Source organism: Nicotiana sylvestris, chromosome 12 (assembly GCF_000393655.2).
Source record: "Nicotiana sylvestris chromosome 12, ASM39365v2, whole genome shotgun sequence".
NCBI classification, from domain to species: domain Eukaryota; kingdom Viridiplantae; phylum Streptophyta; class Magnoliopsida; order Solanales; family Solanaceae; genus Nicotiana; species Nicotiana sylvestris.
In genome coordinates, this window is record NC_091068.1 from 162,076,630 (window position 1) to 162,089,807 (window position 13,178).

Genomic DNA, 13,178 nt, shown 5'->3' on the forward strand with positions numbered 1-13,178 from the left:
GCTTATATATGCATATATATACTATTTTGACGGTATTTTCCATATTGAAAATATATAGGGAAAAATTGGGTATCAACAATGGATAATATGGTTCTTATCCATATTCGACCCGTTTTTAAAAAGTTCATTATCCAACCCGTTTTTTAGTGGATAATATAGGTGGTTAACTATTTTATTTTAACCATTTTTCCACCCCTAGTTCACACATTGCTTTGAATGAGGACTTAGGCGCAGACCCCGGAGGAAGTGTACGTAGGGAAGCCCGATCTGGTGGCCAAGGAACGTAGGGTATAGGAGACTGGGGAGTTAGTCTCCAGGTAATATTCGAGATGATACAGGCTCAACAGGTTGCTATCGTTCAACTTCAAATCCAACATAAAACTCCAAGTGTGATCGAAATAGAAATCACTCGCGGAACCAAGTCGGTGCCAGAAAGATCGAACGATAATGGGTCGGGTACTGATCCCATAATTATGAGGATGCTCGAGGAGCTCACCAAAATAATCGAGTCGGGAGAGAAAAAGATTGAGGATAATGACAAAAAGTGGAAATATACAACTCCCTGATTGACTAAATACCAGGGGCACTACCGATATTGGAAGGACTATATTCTAAAAAGTTTGTGCAAAGACCCTTCTCCCTAGTGCGAATCTGAAGCCAATCCCCAAGAAGTTCCGTAGGTCAAGTATAACAGGACAACCAATTCGAATGAACACGTCAACTCATATACGTGCACCATCAAAGGAAATGACTTGGAAGATGACGAAATTGAATCCGTACGGCTGAAGAAGTTCGGGGAGACTCTATCCAAGGGTGCCTTAATATGGTATCACAACCTACCTCCTAATTCTATTGACTCGTTTACTATGCTTGCGGATTTTTTTGTAAGAGCACACGTTAGAGCTATTAAAATTGCAACAAGAAAGTCGGACCTTTTCAATTTAAGGCATAAAGATAACGAGATGCTTAGGGAATTCATATCTCAGTTCCAAGCAGAGAGAATGGATCTGCCTCCGGTCGTTGATGACTGGGCTGTTCAAGCTTTCACTCAAGGTCTCAACACTCGGAGTTCCATAGTTTCACATCAGTTGAAGCAAAGTTTACTCGAGTACCCGGCAGTCACTTGGGCCGACGAACATAATCGATATCAGTCGAAGATTAGGGTCGAGGATGATCAACTCGGGACTCCTTCGGGGTTCGTTTATCCTAGCAGGCTCATGGATAGGATCAAAGGGGACATTGATCGAGAGCCAATGTCGAGTAGAGATCGATATCAACCGTATGATGGAGACCTTAGAGGCAGCAGGTCTGGGCAAAGCTTCGCATGAAATGAGAGGAGAAATGATCAAGGTCAAAATTCATGGGGGCTTGATGCCGAGTAAGATCACGTTAAATATCCAAAATCTGAATAAAGGTATGACGCCAGTTCAATCCTTTCTATTTTTTCAACTAACACTTGCAGGTTTTCGACAAGGATTGGCATGAGGATTTGGACCTTAAAGAACGCGTTACACTCTTTTTCCCTTAGACCGGTTTTTGTCCTAAATGGGTCGAGGTTTTTAACGAGGAAACCATTGTTCGTGTTAACTTAGAGCAATTTAACAGTATCTGAGGTTCCCTATAACAAGCATCGAGTGTTGGAGGGCATTACCCTTGAATGTCTACTTTGTGGCAAGGAAATCACTTTGTGACAGCGGGTCTCGATAGGAAAATGTTGTAAAGGTCAAAGGTCAGATGAACCATGCCCGTATAGGTTACTCAAGCCCTGACATCAAACATGCGTGCATGTATAATCATCTATTGAGAGAATTATTTTTCCTTGCCGATATCTCATGACTTTAGAAAAATTTCTTATTTTATACTCTTGATCTATTGTGTAAACAGACTTAAGGGCCGATCGAGATGGAAGATTCGAACAACTAACCATGCGCTTGAGGACTGTCGTCCGAAAAACGAATGAAATCAAACTACTAAAATTTTGAGACCATAAGACCTTAAAGGCAACCCTCGATTTTATAGGCCACGGCCACCCCACTCGGGGACTGACACTTCGCGCAAGCTCAAAGTGAAATGAAAAATAAGCCCAAAGGGCGAGTTCCGAACCAAAGAGGCTACGACTAAATTAACGCGGATCGAAGACGTCCGAAATCTGTAACAAACACAAAAGCCCAAGGGCTATATTAACCCGAGTTCGAGCAAACTCTCACTCGGGGACTATCTATAAAGCCTAAGGGCTAACTTTACTTCGAGTCCGAGCAAGTCCTCACTCGATCATAAAACCTCAAGGGCAATCTTAACCCGAGTTCGAGCAAATCCTCACTTAGGGACTATCGATAAAGCCTAAGGTCTAACTTTACTTTGAGTTCGAGCAAATTCTCACTCGACTATAAAGCCTAAGGGCTAACTTTACTTCAAGTTCGAGCAAGTCCTCACTCAATCATAAAAGCCCAAGGGCTATCTTAACCCGAGTTCGAGCAAACTCTCACTCGGGGACTATCTATAAAGCCTAAGGGGTAACTTTACTTCGAGTTCGAGCAAATCCTCACTCGACTATAAATCCTAAGGGCTAACTTTACATCGAGTTCGAGCAAGTCCTCACTCAATCATAAAAGTCTAAGGGCTATCTTAACCCGAGTTCGAGCAAATCCTCACTCGGGGACTATCTATAAAGTCTAAGGGATAACTTTACTTCGAGTTCGAGCAAATCCTCATTCGACTATAAAGCCTAAAGGCTAACTTTACTTTGAGTTCGAGCAAGTCCTCACTCGATCATAAAATCCCAAGGGCTATCTTAACCCGAGTTTGAGCAAATCCTCACTCGGGGACTATCTATAAAGCCTAAGGGTTAACTTACTTCGAGTTCAAGAAAATCCTCACTTGACTATAAAGCCTAAGGGCTATTTTTATTTCGAGTTCGAGCAAGTACTCACTCGACTACTAAGTCCAAGGGCTATCCGAGTTCGAGAAAATTCTCACTCGAGGACTATCTTTCAAGCCCAAGGGCCATCTCATCTCAAGTTCAAGCATGTCCTCACTTGGCCATAAGGCCTAAGGGCTATTTTCATTTCAAGTTCGAGCATGCACTCACTCAACCATCAAGCCTAAGGGTTGCCTTAGCTCATCGACTGTTTAGTCTAAGAGCTACTCAAACTCAAGTTCAAATGGTCATTCGGGGTCCATTGATCATAAACGTTCGAGGGCAGTACTTATTGTGGGCATTACCATCTCAAAACTTTGGACATTCAAAAGGAATTTTATTCTAAGACTCTTTTACCCACACAAAAGGGTAACAGATTCAGAAGCAATGGAAGGAAAAAAGCTTTGTATAAACCTTTTTACAAGGGCTATAGGTCATGATCAAGAGTTCTCGCAAGGGCCGATCTGCCTCAAAAGCAAAAATTTACGAAGAGCATGAAACCTAAGCAGTGTGATCCTTATCGGTAGAAGAGTCTTCACCCTCAGAATTTTCTCCACCACCGGACTCACTAAAGTTCTCGGAATCTTCCTCGGGAAAGGCCAGCTTCCAAGCTTTTGTTTCCTCAGTCGATTACATCACGATGATTATGTCGTGGCAAATCGGGGTAAAGATCAAGGACTCAATTCATTTCTTGTCGTTATACTCCAAAAAATGAGGGGACTATCTGTATATAGTAGAAATTAGGACTACCCGATTTCGTGGGCTTGAGGGTCATTTCAAGAGCGAGATCGAAATAGACAAAAAGTGAGCCCAATGGGAGGCTTCAAAAATCAAAGTGCTCGATGAACACCAAGGCCAAGTATGACCGACCTCGAGATAATACAGTTATGGTCCCATAACAGAAAGAGCAAGATTCCCGCAGTGACCTTAGGATCACGGCATAAATTCTGGAATAGATTTGTACTAGGCGGTTAGACAGCTGTATAATAAGATTCCCTACTACAATTAGAATTGTACCTTATTGAGAATTCCCCTACTATATAAAGGGGACCCCAATCATTTGTAAAGACCATCAATCATTGAGAAGAGAATATGCATTTTCACTTTCTTGCCTACTGCTCATCTAAATCGTCTTATTACTGTTTTATTATTCTTGTTGTTCTTGTTCATTTACCTCGAGGTTGCTCTCTCTCGAGGTCGAGGTCTACTTACATGATTGGTTTGACTTGACTTGCTCTTAAATTTACATATTAGATTCCTTGTTTATCAATTAGTATTGGATTAAATTACATATCTTTAAAACCAGAAAATAAGTTTAATTGTTACTCGGATTTTAGGGTAAACAACAAGTCAGAACATTAACAAAGCTACAAATCAACTAAGGACATACAATAACTCGATATGGGAACTGGTCCGTAGTTGTTTGTTCTTTGTTCTTGAAGCACTTGAGAGTTGCTTGCTAGATGATCATGTGAGAGAGCTTGAGTGGAATCTCTAAGTGTTCAGGTGAAATATTTTACCTTCCTTGATGTTAATAATACATGTGTGACATCACTTACAATGATGCAAGCAAGGTAGGTAAAAAGTCTTCCACAAAAAATTGAGTGTTGCACTGTTCCTGTACTGTAGCGTGTGCAGGTAGCAACTTTCCAGGTAGAGAGTTGACTTTGTACAGTCACCTCAGGAACTGGTAGGGACCTGTTACCTCAACTATTCCTTCTACTCTGAAGAGTTGAATCATATCCCAAGCTGGAACCTTGTGATCATAAGGTCTTGAGAATGTGTGACAGGTTCCTTATCTGGTTCTTGATAGTAAGTTTGTTAGATCATCAAAACATAAAACAAAGTACTTGTAACCTATCACTTGCTCTACTCTTTATTTCTAGACTATTGTATTTGTGCAAGCTCCAAACTTTTGGCCACAAGTGTACGTATTTGGGAGTATTGTAGAACCTTGGGGAGCGTCGATCAAAACGATTTGCATCCTAATTGGGCTGAAATCATCTTTAAAGTGGCGACTTATTACCACGAGTCCACGACTACATGTTAATCTAGATAAGTTATTTTTCAGTTTTGTTTACCCTAAAATCCGAGTAACAATTAAACTTGTTTTGTGGTTTTAAAGATATGTGATTTAATCCAATACTAATTGATAAACAAGGAATCTAATATGTAAATTTAAGATAAGACAAGTCAAAACAATCGTGAAAGTAGACCTCGACCTCGAGGTAAATGAACAAGAACAATAAAACAGTAATAAGACGATTTAGATGAGCAGTAGGCAAGAAAGTGAAACGTATATTCCTTTCTCAATGATTGATGGTCTTTACAAAGGATTGGGGTCCCCATTATATGATAGGGTAATTCTAAATAAGGTACAATTCTAATTGTAGTAGGGAATTATGACGACCCGGCCGGTCGTCTTAAGAATTTACGCCCTGATCCCCTATTAACTGCTTTCCCCATGTTTATTTTCTTCTATTTTGATTTGTCGGGATGTTCGGTTTTAAGTTTCAGAGAGTTTTGGGACACTTAGCCCTAAATGAGAGCTTAAGTATTGGAAAGTTGACCGTAGTTGGAACAATGTGACGACGGCCTCAAAATAGAAATCTGATGGTTCCGTTAGCTCCGTTGGGTGATTTCGGGCTTAGGGGCATGTTCAGATTGTGTTTTGGAGGTCTGTAGCTAATTTAGGATTAAAATGCCTAAAGGTCGAATTTTGAAGTTTCCGGTTCGATAGTGAGATTTTGATCTGAGGGTCGGAATGGAATTCCAGAAGTTGGAGTAGCTCCACAGTGTTGAATGTGACGTGTGTGCAAAATTTCAGGTCATTCGGACGAGGTTTGATAGACATTTTGATCGAAAGTGTATTTTTAGAGTTTTGAGATTTTTAGGCTTGAATATGTGGTTGATTCATCGTTTCGATGTTGTTTTAGGTGTTTTAAGGATTGGTATAAGTTTGGACAATGGTATTAGACTTGTTGGTTCTTTTGGTTGAGGTCTCGGGGACCTCGGGATGATTTCGGATGGTTGACGAAAGGATTTTGGAGTTTGGAGTTGCAGCTTCAGCTGGTTTTCTGTCATAATCGCACCTGGACCGCAGGTGTGGAGCCGCAGAAGCGTCATTTGGCATCGCAAAAGTGGAAATGGGGAGGTTCAGCAGGAGCCGCAGAAGCGGTGGAATTTCCGCAGGAACAGTACCGCATCTACGGATGGGGAGTCGCAGATGCAAAAATCAGGCTGAGTTAGTGATTGTCGCAGATGCGACTATTGGTCCGCAAAAGCGGGACCGCAGATGCAGTCCTAGAGCCACAGATGCAGAAATCGCTGTGCAGAAATATATAAATACTTGCTTTCGCGAAATTTAGCTATTTTTCACCATATTTCAAACGGGGAGAAGATTGGGAAGCACTTTTCAAGAGGTATTTTTAGAGGAGTTCATTGGGGTAAGGTCCTTGGTCCCTAAACTCATTATTGGAATAATTTTTATCAACTTAAGCATGAAAAATTAAGGAAAATCAGTGGTAATTTGTGGGTTAGGGCTTGATTAATTAGAGGCATTTGAGTGGTGATTCGAGGGATCAATTGAGGTCCGATTTTGGTACTTTTGGTATGGCTAAACTCGTGAGAGTGTTAGGATTCTAGAAATGTAAATTTTATCCGATTCCGCGACGTGGGCCCGAGGGGCATTTTGGTCATTTTACCTAAATTCGCACATTAGCTTAGAATTTCTTTGTAGAATCAGTTACTTGAAGTGTTATTTACATTATAAAATTTAATTGAATAGATTTGGTCCATTTGGATTCGAGTACTCATGGCAAGAGCGTGGTTTCGGATTGATTTGAGCTGGTTCGAGGTAAGTGGCTTGCCTAACCTTGTGTGGGGGACCTTCCCCTTAGGATTTGGTTTATTTGGTAATTGATATGCCTTGTATGTGAGGTGACTAGTGCGTACGTGTGCTAATTGTTGGAAATCCGCTTTTTCATTAAGTAATTACTAGTATGTTTCCTTTCATATTTTTATTACTTGCACTATTAAGTCTGTTGTTAGCTTAGGAAAGCATGTCTAAGTGATTTAATTGTTGTATTTGCTCCAACTGCCTTACCTGAATTCTGTACAGCATGCTAGGCTAGAATTACTTGTTTGCCTTAATATGAAAATTGACATTTCTGAATATTCTTCCTGTTGCTGGTGTGTATTTACATTGGGACTATGGATGTGGGATTCAGGTAGCTCCCCCCTTGTCTGTTTACATTTGGGACTTCAGATGTGGGATTCCGGTAGATCCCCCTGCACAGTTATATGGAACTACGGGAATGCACCCGGTAGATTCCCCCAGTGCTAGGTATTTACATTTGGGACTACAGAACGGGATTCCGGTAGATCCTCGCGCACTATGAGTTGGACTATGGGACGGGATCCCGGGAGATCCATTGGATATGTATTTTTGGGACTACAGGACGATATCCTGGGAGATCCTCGGTTTCTATCTTGGTGCTGAACCGTACTTCTTTATTTGTTTACCTTGTCTCTGTAATAGTTATTGTTGCCCTTTTATATCTTGTGTTACTTTTATTGTTGTACTTATTTATACTGTTCTGTTCTACACTGTCGAACTTTATATTTTATTTAACCTTAGTAGGGCCCTGACCTTCCTCGTCACTACCCAACCGAGGTTAGGCTTGGCACTTACTGAGTACCAATGTGGTGTACTCATGCCTTTTCTGCGCTTGTTTTTCTATGTGCAGATCTAGGTACTCCGACTCAGACTTACCATCCTTGAGGTGAGGCGACCCTTCGGAGACTTCGAGGTATATCTGCCGCGTCCGCAGACCGAGAAGTCTCTCTCCATTCTCTCATTGTAGTTACCACCCTTCTGTATTTACTTTGTTTTAGACTATTCTGGAGTTAGTGCACTATGTAGTATCCTTAGCTTGTGATTCATGGGTTTCTTGGTTTTGGGAATATGTATTAATTTTTGAGAGTTAATGTCGTGTATGTCAAGCGGCACTTTTAAACGCTATTTTATTACTCTATTTCTGTTTAAAATTATTTTATGTTGAAAATTGGTTGTTTTCTGTATTATTAGGCTTACCTAGTTGCAGGGAACTAGGTGTCGTCACGATGGTTTACAAAGGGCAAACCGGGGTCATGACAGGAATCTTATTATACAGTTGTCTAACCGCCTAGTACAAATCCGTTCAGGAATTTACGTCGTGATTCTAGGGTCACTATGGGAATCTTGCTCTTTCTGTTATGGGACCATAACGGTATTATCTCGAGGTCGGTCATACTTGGCCTCGGTGTTCATCAAGCACTTCGATCTTCGAAGTCTCCCATCGGGCTCGCTCCTAGTCTATTACGATCTAGCTCTTGAAGTGACCCTCGAGCTCACGAAATTGGGTAGCCTCAATTTCTACCATATACAGATAGTCCCCTTGTTTTTTGGAGTATAACAACAAGAAACGAATTGAGTCATTGATCTTTACTCTGATTTGCCACGACATCATCATCGTGACATAAGCGACTGAGGAAACAAAAGCTTAGAACCTGGCCTTTCCCGAGGAAGACTCCGAGAACTCTAGCGAGTCCGGCGGTGGAGAAGATTCTAAGGGTGAAGACACTTCTGCCGATAAGGATCGTGCTGCTTAGGTTTTGTGCTCTTTGTAATTTTTTGCTTTTGAGGCTAATCGGCCCTTGCGAGGAACTCTTGATCGTGACATATAGCCCTTGTAAAAAGGTTTATACAAAGCTTTTGTTCCTTTCATTGCTTCTGAATCTGTTACCCTTTTGTGCGGGTCAAAGCGTCTTAGCATAAAATTCTTTTTGAATGTCCAAAGTTTTGAGATGGTAATGACCGACAATAAGTACTGCCCTCGATCGTTTCTAATCAATGGACCCTGAATGACCATTTGAACTTGAGTTTGAGTAGCTCTTAGGCTAAACAGTCGACGAGGTAAGGTAGCCCTTGGGCTTGATGGTTGAGTGAGTGCATGCTCGAACTTGAAATTAAAATAGCCCTTAGGCTTTATGGCCAAGTGAGGACATGCTTGAACTTGAGATAAGGTGGCCCTTGGGCTCGAAAGATACTCCCCGAGTGAGAATTTTCTCGAACTCGAATAACCCTTGGGCTTAATGAGTGAGTACTTGCTCAAATTCGAAATAAAAATAACCCTTAGGCTTTATAGTCAAGTGAGGATTTGCTCGAACTCGAACTAAAGTTAGCCCTTAGGATTTATAGATAGTCCTCGACCGAGGATTTGCTCGAACTCGGGTTAAGATAGCCCTTGGGCTTTTATGATCGAGTGAGGACTTGCTCGAACTCGAAGTAAAGTTAGACCTTAGGCTTTATAGTCGAGTGAGGATTTGCTCGAACTCGAAGTAAAGTTAGACCTTAGGCTTTATAGATAGTCCCCGAGTGAGGATTTTCTCGAACTCGGGTTAAGATAGCCCTAGGGATTTTATGATCGAGTAAGGACTTTCTCGAACTCGAAGTAAAGTTAGCCCTTAGGCTTTATAGTCGAGTAAGGATTTGATCGAACTCGAAGTAAAGCTAGCCCTTAGGCTTTATAGATAGTCCCCAAGTGAGGATTTTCTCGAACTCGGGTTAAGATAGTCATTGGGCTTTTATGATCGAGTGAGGACTTGCTCGAACTCAAAGTAAAGTTAGCCCTTAGGCTTTATAGTCGAGTGAGGATTTACTCAAACTCGAAGTAAAGTTAGCCCTTAGACTTTATAGATAGTCCCCAAATGAGAGTGTACTCGAACTCGGGTTAAGATAGCCCCTGGGCTTTTGTATTTGTTACGGATTTCGGATGTCTCCGATCCGCGCTAAATTTGGTCGTAGCCTTTTTGGTTCGGAACTCGCCCTTTGGGCTTATTTTCCATTTCACTTCGAGCTTGCCCGAAGTGTCAGTCCCCGAGTGAGGTGGCTGTGGCCTGTAAAATCAAGGGTTGCCTTTAAGGTCTTATGGTCTCAAAATTTTAGTAGTTTGATTTCGTTCGTTTTTCAGACGGCAGTCCTTAAGCGCGAGGTTAGTTGTTCGAATCTTCCTTCTCGATCGGCCCTTAAGCCTGTTTACACAATAGATCAAGAGTATAAAATAGGAAATTTTTCTAAAGGCATGAGATATCGGCAAAGAAAAATACTTCTCTCAATAGATGATTTTACATGGGGGCATGTTTGATATCAGGGCTCAAGTAACCTATAGGGGCACGGTTCATCTGATCGTTTGACCCTTACAACAATATCCTATCGAGACCCGCTGTCACGAAGTGATTTCCTTGTCACAAAGTAGACATCAATGGTAATGCCCTCCAGTACTCGATGATTATTGTAGGGAACCTCGGATACTGTTGAATTGCTCTAAGTTAGCACGAATAATGGTTGCCTCATTAAAAACCTCGCCGGAAAAACCCATTTGGGACAAAAAAAGGTCTAAGGGAAAAAGAGTGCAATGCGTGCTTTAAGGTCCAAAGCCTCATGTCGATCCTTGTCGAAAACCTGCAAGTGTTGGTCGAAAAAATAGAAAGGATTGTACTGGCATCATACCTTTATTCAGATTTTGGATATTTAACGTGATCTTCCTCGGCATCAAGACCCCGTGAATTTTGACCTCGTATCATTTCTCCTCTCATTTTGTGCGAAGCTTTGCCTAGACCCGCTGCCTCTACGGTCTCCGTTATATGGTTGATATTAATCTCTACTCGACCTCGGCTCTCGATCAATGTCCTTTTCGATCCTATCCATGGGCCTGTTAGGATAAACAGAACCCGAAGGAGTCCTCAGTTGATCATCCTCGACCCTAATCTTCGACTGATGCCAATTATGTACGTCGGCCCAAGTGACAGCCGGGTACTCAAGTAAACTTTGCTTTAACTGCTGTGAAGCTATGGAACTTCGGGTGTTGAGGCCTTGAGCGAAAGCTTGAACAGCCCAGTCATCGGTGATTGGAGGCAAATCCATTCTCTCTGCTTGGAACCGAGATACGAATTCCCTGAGCATCTCGTTATCTTTCTACCTTACCTTGAAAAGGTCTGACTTCCTCGTTGTAATTTTAACGACTCCGGCGTGTGCTCTTACAAAAGAATCTGCAAGCATAGTAAACGAACCAATAAAATTAGGAGGTAAGTTGTGATACCATATTAAGGCACCCTTGGATAGAGTCTCCCCGAACCTCTTCAGCAGTACGGATTCAATTTCGTCATCTTCCAAGTCATTTCCTTTGATGGTGCACGTATACGAGGTGACGTGTTCATTCAGATCGATCGTTCCGTTATACTTGGTAATCTCAGGCATACGGAACTTCTTGGGGATTGGCTTCAGAGCCGCACTAGGGGGAAGGGTCTTTGCACAAACTTTTTAGAATCTAGTCCTTCCAATATCGGTGGTGCCCCTGGTATTTGGTCAACCTGGGAGTTGTATGTTTCCACTTTTTTGTCATTATCCTCAATCCTTTTCTCTCACGACTCGGTTCTTTTGGTGAGCTGCTCAAGCATCCTCATAATCAAGGGATCGGTCCCCGACCCATTATCGTTTGATCTTTCTGGCACTGGCTTGGTTCGGCGAGTGATTTCTAGTTCGACCACACTTGGAGTTTTATGTTGGCTTTGAAGCTGAGCGATAGCAACCTGTTAAGCCTGTAGCATCTCGAATATTACTTGGAGACTAACTCCCCCGTCTCCTATACCTTGCGTTCCTTAGCCACCAGATCGGGCTTCCCTACGTACACTTCCTCCGGGGCCTGCGCCTAAGTCTCCGTTCAAAGCAATGTGTGAACATGTCGACTAGTTCTACAATCGGCACTTCCCCAGGGTTAATCGGTGGTACACCGGCTCCCGGAGCAACTACATTGTTATTTTCCCCGTGAAATCGAAGACCCTCATCGCCATGGACGTGTGCGTTTTGTGAGTTTGACATATTTTAACCTGAGAACAAAAATTCATGACAAGAACAAGTGTGAAAATAACGTGTGTTATCAGAATCAGTACTGAAATGATTACTATTATCTTTAGCTCCACGGTAGGCGCCAAACTGTTTACCCTAAAATCCGAGTAACAATTAAACTTGTTTTGTGGTTTTAAAGATATGTGATTTAATCCAATACTAATTGATAAACAAGGAATCTAATATGTAAATTTAAGAGTAAGGCAAGTCAAACCAATAGTGTAAATAGACCTCGACCTCGAGCAAGAACGACCTCAAGGTAAAAGAACAACAACAATAAAACAGTAATAAAATGATTCAGATGAGCAGTAGGCAAGACAGTGAAGACGTATATTCTCTTCTCAATGATTGATGGTCTTTACAAATGATTGGGGTCCCCTTTATATAGTACGGAAATTTTTAATAAGGTACAATTCTAATTGTAGTAGGGAATCTTATTATACTGCTGTCTAACCGCCTAGTACAAATCCGTTCCGGAATTTACGCCGTGATCCTAGGATCACTGCGAGAATTTTGCTCTTTCTGTTATGGGACCATAACGGTATTATCTCGAGGTCGGTCATACTTGGCCTCGGTGTTCATCGAGCACTTCGATCTTCGAAGCCTCCCATCGAGCTCGCTCCTGGTCTATTTCAATCTCACTTTTGAAGTGACCCTCGAGCCCACGAAATCGGGTAACCCCGATTTCTAACGTATACAAATTTCCTTTGTTCTTGATCAATATTATCACTTATTTTCCAACACCTTCCACATCTCATTTACTTCAACAGCTCGATTAGCTGCAATGAGCAAAATCACAAAACCAATTAGGGGCACTAAAAAATATGAATCCATACTTTTTATATTGCGCTGTATTTCTTCTTTTTGTGCTAACTGAGTTACACCTCGAAATAAAAAGTTACATTTCTTCCAATCATTGAGCGAGCAAATATCCTACTTAAATCAAAGTGATAATAAATAATTTAAATCTTCTGCAAAAATTATTTAGTAGAACATAAGTTAATTTAGCACCCTAATTTTGAAAAAAACTATTCCTCTTATGCAATTTGCAATTTCTAGTGCGTCAATTTGTATTTTGTAGTAACATAAGGATTTTTTTTTTAGAAGCGTAGATTAAGGTAAGTATTTATTACAACAGATTGACAATATTTTATCTCATTGGGCTCCGATTCTTATGATTCCCAAAATCATTTACGTATCTCTTTTATTTTGTTACCCTTCGGGTAGAGGTAAAGTTTGCGTACATATTATCCTTCCCAGATTCCACTTGTGGGATTATACTGGGTCGTTGTTGTTGTATAATAACAGTCTTCT